Here is an 8,787-nt window from a genome sequence, read left to right as displayed (position 1 = left end):
AGCGTTTTACCTCATAGGGAGCCCTTCCAGAAATTCTCTCAATGGCCAGGGCTTGAACCCAAGCCAAAGAGTGGGTTTGGAAATAGTTTTCAACCAGCAATAGACACGCCTCAATTAGCACCTCACTAGCTATGCCATTGTCCCAAGCACAAAAATGCTTCATCTTATATGAAATTCTTGGTTTATATCACTAGCTAAACCTTCTTGGTAGGCCATGTGGGACACTTGTCTTGCCCTTGTAAATGCACAAGTCAATTTTTAGATAATGGACGTCATTTCTCTTTGAACAAAACCCATTAAAGATATAGTAAATCTCCTCAAGAATGAAAACCCAAAACAAAAAAGAGGGCAAATCTTAAAAAATGGTCTCTTCAAGTTCATTTCTTGATGCAGAAGTGAAATGCAAGTTTATGAATTCATGAGAAAACGAAAGAAGAAGACAAAATGAGGAAAATTGCATGGCGCAAGAGAAAGCACATTGTCATATCTTGGAAAAAGGCTCTTGACAATAGAAGAAGAAAAACAAGTGAGAAAGGAGAATTGCAATTTTGCTTCGAATAATAGAAAGTTCAATATTTTTAATTCTTCATGAAAGTCTGTCATAAACATGATTTTGGATTTGTGGATTTTGACTATGATTGAATTCTCAAGATTGATAGGAGTTCGCGACCATTGGCTGCTCGAGCTTCCTTGAGTTCAACCCTGGCTATTTGAGCTTCATCGAGCTTGTTTTGGAGCTCTTGGCCATGGAAACTTAGGGCCATTTGATAATGATTCTGTTCTTGGGAGTAGTCTAATCAGAAATGATTCTTTTTTACTTTGTTCTCAAGAATTGATTATAAGTATTTTAAGCCGTTTGGTAATTATCCAAATTTTTTTATTCTGGAATAAAATTGCATTTGGTACCATGCTCATTAATTCTGTTCCAAATCAATTTCTTTTAATTTTTAAATAAATTTTTTACTTTTTTTCTTTTTTTCTTTTCTTTTTTTCCTTTTTCTCCTATTATTCTTCTTCTTCTTCTTGTGGCCGATCGCCGGACCGGTGATTAGCCGACGAGGGCCAGCCGACCGACCAAACGAGGGTTGGCTACCTCACCGGAGTGTCGCCGACCCTCAGCGAGGCCGACCCTTGTCGGTCGAGCCTCGCCGGTGGCCAGACCAGCCTTGCTGGGGCTGGGCGAGCCTCACCGGTGGCCAGGCGGGCCTCGCACAGCCCCAGCGAGGCCCGCCTGGTCACTAGCGAGGCTTGGCCTCGCCAGATCTAGGAGGCTGAGCCTCACCAATGGTTGGGCTTGCCTTCGGCGAGCTCGCTGGACCTTGCCTTGGCCTGGCAAGCCTCCGGCGAACGGCAGCCGGCGGCGGCGGACAATGGTGGGCGGTGGTGGACGGCAGTCGCAAGATGGCCAAAGGAAAGAAGAAGAGTTGTTGGTTTTGATTCTTAAATTTGTTCTCAGAACAAGAATCAACTTCTTCTTTTTTTTATTCTTGATTCCACTCCCAATCTGCTCCCAGAACAAAAATTTTGCCAAACACGATTCTGAGCCCAAATTGATTCTAGGAACAAAAAGTCAGAATTTGGCCCTATTTGGATGGTTACCAAACAAGGCCTTAATCTTTTTCGAGCCTTTGGCCATGGCCACTCGAGTTTCATCATAGAGAAGGAGCTTAGGAGCTCGTGACCATGGTAGCCGGTGCTCCATGGAGCTTAATGCCATGGCTTTGCTTGAGCTTCGTCAAAGCTCCCCTATTGACCGGTTGTTTTTTATTTAATTTTTAGGTTTCTTATTATTTAATCTCATCCTTTAAAAAAATTGATTTTTTTAAATATGCTTTTTATTTATAAAAAATCATTTTTTTAATCCTAACGTGGCGCTTGGTGAGTGTGTTAAGAAAGTTATAAAAAAAAGCTAGGAACATTTTTAGTTAATTGAACCAATTCTAACCGTTTTAATATTTAATTACACCTTTTCAAAGTTTTAAGACTTTATTATACTTTTATAACAAATTTTAAGACTTTACAACAAATTTTGAGACTTTTAATCCAATAATCCATTCAAAATAAATAGATAAATTTAATTTTTTTCTTGCAATTTTATGAAATAAAAATGACATTCAAGCCAATAAGTTTTGAACTAATGATTGTAGGGCTTTACCTAAAGGAGGGATTTGGAAATAGTTTTCAACCAGGATGAGCCTCGCTTAGATCATTGCCCCACACTTAGATCATTGCCCCATGTGCAAAGATACTTAATCTTAGATGAAATCCTTGGTTTTATACCACTAGCTAGTGCTTCCTTGTTCTTGGTAGGCGATGTGGGACGCTTGCCATACCCTTGTAAATGTGCAAGTCATTTTCTAAATGATGGACGTCATTTCTTTTTGAACAAAGCCGTTAAAGAATAAATAATTCTCCTAAAAAATGAAAGCCTGAAAAAAGAAGAAGAGGAAATATCTTTTTTTAAAAAGTCTCTTCAAGTTGATATATTCAAATAGTGGGATTTGCCTTAATGGCCAACCTTCTCACATAGAAATGGGGGAGGCGGGGGATTCTAATCATCATCTTCTCATAGGGTGTTTGAGGTGGGAACAATTAACTTCAAGACTCCGTTTGTTTCACAGAAAATAACTTTCGAGAAAACATTTTTTGAATTTTTCGACGTTTGTTTCATAGAAAATAAAATAGTCAAGGAAAACATTTTCCATTATTGAAAAAAAAAACACCTTGAAAGATGGGGAAATGGAAAACATTTTCCATAACTTTTTTTACCTCGTTTTATTTCACCAAACATATTTTACTTTTGTTTTTATTTTTTAAAATCGAGTTTTAATTTTCTTTTCTTTTCTTTCTCCTTTTTTTTTTTTTCTTTTCCTCCTTCTTTGGCCAGTTGCTGGCTTGGCAAAGGCTAGCGGCTGGCCACTAGCGACGCTCGAGCATTACCAGATGATGGTGAGGCTTAGGCCTTGTAGATTGGTGATGCTCAAGCGTCGCCTGTCACGCCCCGACCCTCAGGCACGCACACATCCCTTACTTTTGGTCGATTTTAAAATGCGATATCCCAGGACTATGTATCGCCGACCCTTTCATTTATATATGCACATGCGGAAGCGGTTATAATTCCTCAGACAATAAAGCAATGGGATAGAAAAGCAGGCCATACATTTTTCATACTGAAAATTCACAACTACAACTTTTTACATGCAAACAAGGACTGACAAGACAGGATAGGATTTCGGTCCTCATCCGGGTCGTACTCGATGTCATACTCGGGGTCATCCTCCACGTACTCCTCTTCGGGTTCCTCAACAAGGATCTCCTCGTCGATTCATGCTCCTTAGGCTCCTCATCCAGTCCCCGAAATGGTTATTCAATAACCACTGAGACCACGTCTCAGCAAGTTCTACTTCCTAAGACTCAATTAGTAAACTAATACACCTTAGGGCTGCCTACGCACAACATGAGTCAGAGGACTTACCTTAGCCTCAGATTCCACCTGCATATTAGTACAGATCGAATAGGCACACAAGCAATCGCATCACCGATCGAAGCATCGATCTAATCGACTTAGTCGATTTCACATCAGGAAGACCACTCACGATCATCTCCCTTCAATCATTCACTTCACAACATCAAACCAAGGCAATGAATCACATCAAGTCACACTCAGATCGAATCCTCGATCAATCGACCTAGTCGATTACAAGTCAATTAGACCATCTCATGGTCATTTCCAATCAATCGGGTCCATTCACAACATCAGATCAAGCAATGATCAATCGATCTAGTCGATTACATGTCATCACGACCCATGCCTGGTCGGCACATTCAATACTATCTATAAGTCCGACCATAGTCCAGGACTACTCACTCTAAGCTGATATATAGATAGTATAGCTCGCACTAAGCTGATAGGGTTAAGGTATACTGCTCTCGCTAAGCTGACATATCACCCACAGGCTGATATAGTATACCCCCGATGCTCACACTGAGTTGATAAAGTGTACTGCTCGCGCTAAGCTGACATATCGCCCGTAGGCTGATATAGTACACCCGATATCTTTTGCTCTCGTTAAGCTGACATATCAGAGCCCGTAGGATGATATAGTATACTATCCGACCATTCAATCCATTCCATATGCTATCCTTCTCGATAAAATAACCGTGTGTGGGGACACGGTCGGCCTTAGCCAAAATATAATATTTTCCTTTCCATAACTCCCACATTTTCTGTAGTCCACCAAAACACTTTTAGTGCTGTCAACCGACACCCGGTTATTTTCCAATTACCAATCAAAGATTATTCCATTAAAGAATAATTCCCAATTTCACAAATAATTCAATTCAGCACAAAATAAAGCTCAATTAAATAAATGAACTGCGCCACGACAATCAGCACCAAATTCCGGTCGCTGGCCATCCCAGTTGAATTTCCGGAAAATAAATAATTAAATAATTAATTTCGAAAATTAAATAAATAATACAATAAATTTAATTTAGCACAATATAAAGCTCAATTAAATAAACGGAGCGCCATGATCATCAGCATAAAATCCCGGTCACTGGCCATCCCGGTTGAATTTCCGGGAAATAAATAATTAAATAATTAATTTCGAAAATTAATATTTAATTCCTAAAAATACCACCTAGGCTCGAATCGCTTAATTAATACCCGATAAGGGACGGGAAAAATCCCAAGAAGCATCCAATAAATACTAAGACATGTTTACTAATTAAATGCACAATCAATTTAATTAACATGCATCAATGAGTCTTTAATTTAATTACTTTAATCTAATCTATCCACCTAATTGCAATTAATTAAATCTAATCAACCTTTAAGTATAATTAGCAAACTAAGAAGGCATTAGTGAGCAAAACTCACTTGCGCAAAGCGAAGACCGGAACACCGCGATGACGACGCTACGGCGGCCGAATTCCAAAATTCCGGTGGCGTCGATAGACACTCGGGCCGGGCCTACAAGCCTCGCAAGCCTACAGCAAAAGCTGGCCTTGGGCCGACTTGCTTCACGAGCCCCAGATGGGCTGAACTTGCTGGGTCTCACTGAAATACAAATGATGCTGGGCTTGAAACTAAACTGAATTGGGCTTCAAGATGGGCTGAATTGAGCAAATAACAACTTGCTGGGCTGGAGTCCAATGCTTGTGGGCTGAACAAGAAAGCCCAAAGAAGCTGCTGGTCTTGTTTGGAGAAGCTGGGCCGAAACACAACTTAACCGGGCCTGTCTTGTCGCAGCTTCAAGATGCGAACTTCGCTGGGTTGGCTGCTTCGACAAGAAAAATGGAGGCGCTGGCTGGTTTCGTTGACTCGGATGGACAAATCCCGAGCAGCTACTGGCGAGGTTGGCTCCGTTGGCGAGCTGCTGATGATGGGCCAGACTGTGGTCCGAATTGCTGCAGGATTCGGGACTTCGCTGGCGGCAGCTAGCTTCGGACGAGGACTTCGGGCGTTGAAGATGGAAGCTCGGTGGACGAAGGAATCAACCGCGGACGTGCGGCAGCTGCTTCAGTGGGATGCTGCTGTGGACGCGTGGAGTTGCTGCTCCATGGAACGTTGACTGAGCGTGGAGCAGTAGCAGGGTCGCACGGGGTCTTCGGTTGCTGATGGTTGACCGGTGGAAGCTGGCTAACGGACAAGTGGCCGTGAATGAAGGGGAGGAGAAGCAGTCGGTGGGATGGCACGTAGCTGAGGGGAACTTTCGGTGGAGTGGCGTGCGGACGTGAGACGTGCGTGGAGATGGAGGGCTTCACCGTTTGCTGACTTCCACTCGTTGAATTGAAGACGTGCAGCAGCAGCTTCGTGGGACATGGGCCGAGCGGAGAGAGAGACGGCTTCGGTTGAATGGTGGCAGAGACGAAGGGAGCAGAGGAACGTGGGTTGTAGTGGTGCTGGCAGGCGGTCTGGCGGCAACGAGCTGCCCCTGCTGGCCTTCTCCCCTCCTGGTTGGAGGTCGCACGCATGGAACGGAGAAGAAGGCTTAGACGATCCAGGAGAGAAGCTGTTCGGTTGTGGGGTATGAGAGAGAGAGGTGGATAGCTATGAGGAGTGAGGGCTCCACCAAGGTTTGATATTTTGCAAAATATCTCCCTTAAATCAATCTAAATCATGTATAAATACTTGGCCTTCATTAAGCCCATCAAAAATAGCCCCATATAACCTCCCAAGTGGTCCATTCTTTGCTAGGGTGTGGGGATGTTACGAATTTCCTAAAGAACGCTTCAATTGCACAACCACTCCTCATGATTCACTCTTACTTAGCCTCTATAAAATTAATCAATGTCTCCATGCTCCAATTGTTATTTTTCATCATCCAATAACCCATCTTGCATCCCAATTTCACAATCCCTGGCTTCAACTGAATAAAAACGGCCCTATTATCCAGTCGAATTTAGAATCCGAAAATCTGGATGTCACATCGCCAGAGGTGGTGAGGCTCGGGCCTAGTTGATCACCTTTGGTGATGCTCAATGGCGAGGCTCGGGCCTAGCTGATTGACAATGCTCAAGCGTCGCCAAAAGACCGCGAGGCATGAGCTTCGCTAACGCTCAAGCGTCGCCAAACGGCGACGAGGCTTGAGCCTCGCAGACTGGTGATGCTCAGACAGCAGCGAGGTGTAAGCAGATCGTGACTCTCGAGGGCAACGAGGCCCAAGGTAGCGCTTGCCCTCCATTGCTGGCAAACAGTTCAAGAAAAGTAAAAGAAAAAAAAAGAAAAGGAAAGAAAAGAAGAATACAAAAATAATTTTAAAATATATTTTAAAAAAATAATTTAAAATTCAATTTTTTGAAAATAAAATAAAAATATAAAAAATATAAAAAAGAAATAACAAAAAATGATCAAAAAGAAGTGCATGGAGGAAAATCAAATGAGATACCGAACGAAGGAAAATATTTTCTACTTTAATTTCAAGTTTTAGTTTGTACATCGAAAAATATTGTCATTTTCCTAGAAATTGAATTTCAAGAAAATATTTTCCGAAAATGTTTCATTTTCTACGAAACGAATGGAGCCCAAGTGTGAGTTTTGACTCTCATGCCCTGTAAAGAAACAAGTAGAAGTCTAAAAGTGAGTTAAAAGTTAGACTAAGATAGACCAAAACAAAAAGTTAATATCTTGATGCATAAGTGAAATACAAGTTTATGAATTGATGAGAAAACAAAAGAAGAAGACAAAAATTAGGGAAATTGCATGTTGCAAGAGAAAGCACATTTTCCTATTGAGGAAAAAGGCTCTTGACAATAGAAGAAGTGAGAAAAAGAACTGCAATTTTGCTTCCAAAGATAGAAAGATCAATATTTTTTATTATTCATGAAATTTTGTTATAAACATGATTTTCGATTTGTGGATTTTGACAGTGATTGAGTTCTCAAGATTGATAAGAGTTTGCGATCCACTGCTCGAGCTTCCTTGAGTTCAACCTGGCTACTTGATCTTCATCGAGCTTGTTTTGGAGCTCTTGGCCATGGAAATGTAAGCCTTTTCGAGCCCTTGGCCATGGCCACTCGAGTTTCATCGTAGCGAAGGAGCTTGGAAGCTCGTGACCATGGTAGCTGGTAACGTCATGGCTGCTTGAACTTCGTCAAAGCTCGCCCAGAGACTGATTGTTTTTCATTTAATTTTTAGGTTTTTTATTATTTAATCTCTTCCTTTTAAAAAAAAGTTTTCTTTTAGTAAAAAATCAATTTTTTTCCTAATGTGGCGCTTGGTGAGTGAGTTAAGAAAGTTATAAAAAGTTTTCTTTTAGTAAAAAATCAATTTTTTTTCCTAATGTGGCGCTTGGTGAGTGAGTTAAGAAAGTTATAGAAAAAAACTAGGCAGCATTTCTAGTTAATTGAACCAATTCGATCCATTTTAATATTTAGTACTTTTTAAAAGTTTTAAGACTTTATTAAACTTTTATAACAAATTTTAAGATTTTTAGTACAATCATCCATTCAAAATAAATAACTTCACAATTTTTTTTAACGAATAAGTTTTGAACTAATGATTGTAGGGCTTTACCCCCAAAGGGAGCCCTTCCAGAAATTCTCAAAGGCCAAGGCTTGAACCCAGGCCAAAGAGGGGGTTTGGAAATAGTTTTCAACCAGCAATAGACGCGCCTCGGTTAGTACCTCACTAGCTGCGTCATTGCCCCAAGCGCAAAGATGCTTAATCTTAGATGAAATGCTTGCTTTTATACCACTAGCTAGACATTGCTTGTTCTTGGGAGGCGGTGTGGGACACTTGCCTGCCTTTTTGTAAAATGCGCAAGTCAATTTTCAGATGGTGGACAACATTTCTCATTCTCATGTTATGGAGTGCTTTTGTCTTTCTTATGTTGTCCCCACAAATATAAATTATTAGCTTTGTCATTGTTCGAGGTACTTCCGTCCATTCACACTGAGTATCCCAACACCTTAGGTATTGCTTTTAATATTCTATTTTTCTTCATTCGGAGATAAACATCATTTAGGCATTTCCTCCCAAAGTTTCATCCTTTTGGTCAACTCTAGAATGTTATTTTTGCCTTGATGCATTTCTAAAACACCTTTCGACTTCAATATAAAGGTATGGCTTCTACTTTTCTCTAACTCGATAAACTCCTTAGATTTACTTCTTCAACACACTTGTCTATTATTGGACTCGTGATCTAAAAATAATTGGAGTAGTTGAGAGTATTATTAGAATAGACTAGTTAAAGAGTGAAAATTGCAGTCATATAAAATTGTTTGTGAGGTGATTGAGTGGCAAAATTGGGGGATAGAAACACCAAGCTCGCACATGCTACA

At 40.7% G+C, this 8,787-nt stretch overlaps 2 non-coding genes across 2 annotated transcripts; both read right to left on the bottom strand.

The window, feature by feature from the left end:
- LOC120294177 lies at positions 1-156 on the bottom strand. Its single transcript, XR_005551668.1, has one exon. It is a non-coding gene; the product is annotated as a U4 spliceosomal RNA (small nuclear RNA).
- A 7,856-nt stretch (positions 157-8,012) lies between these two features.
- LOC120294176 lies at positions 8,013-8,165 on the bottom strand. The gene has a single exon (XR_005551667.1). It is a non-coding gene; the product is annotated as a U4 spliceosomal RNA (small nuclear RNA).
- Between the last annotated feature and the right edge of the window lie 622 nt (positions 8,166-8,787).

This window comes from Eucalyptus grandis, chromosome 5, assembly GCF_016545825.1.
Source record: "Eucalyptus grandis isolate ANBG69807.140 chromosome 5, ASM1654582v1, whole genome shotgun sequence".
Classification (NCBI taxonomy): Eukaryota; Viridiplantae; Streptophyta; class Magnoliopsida; order Myrtales; family Myrtaceae; genus Eucalyptus; species Eucalyptus grandis.
Note: the sequence above shows the minus strand (reverse complement) of the source record. Positions and strands in the feature narration are given on the sequence as shown.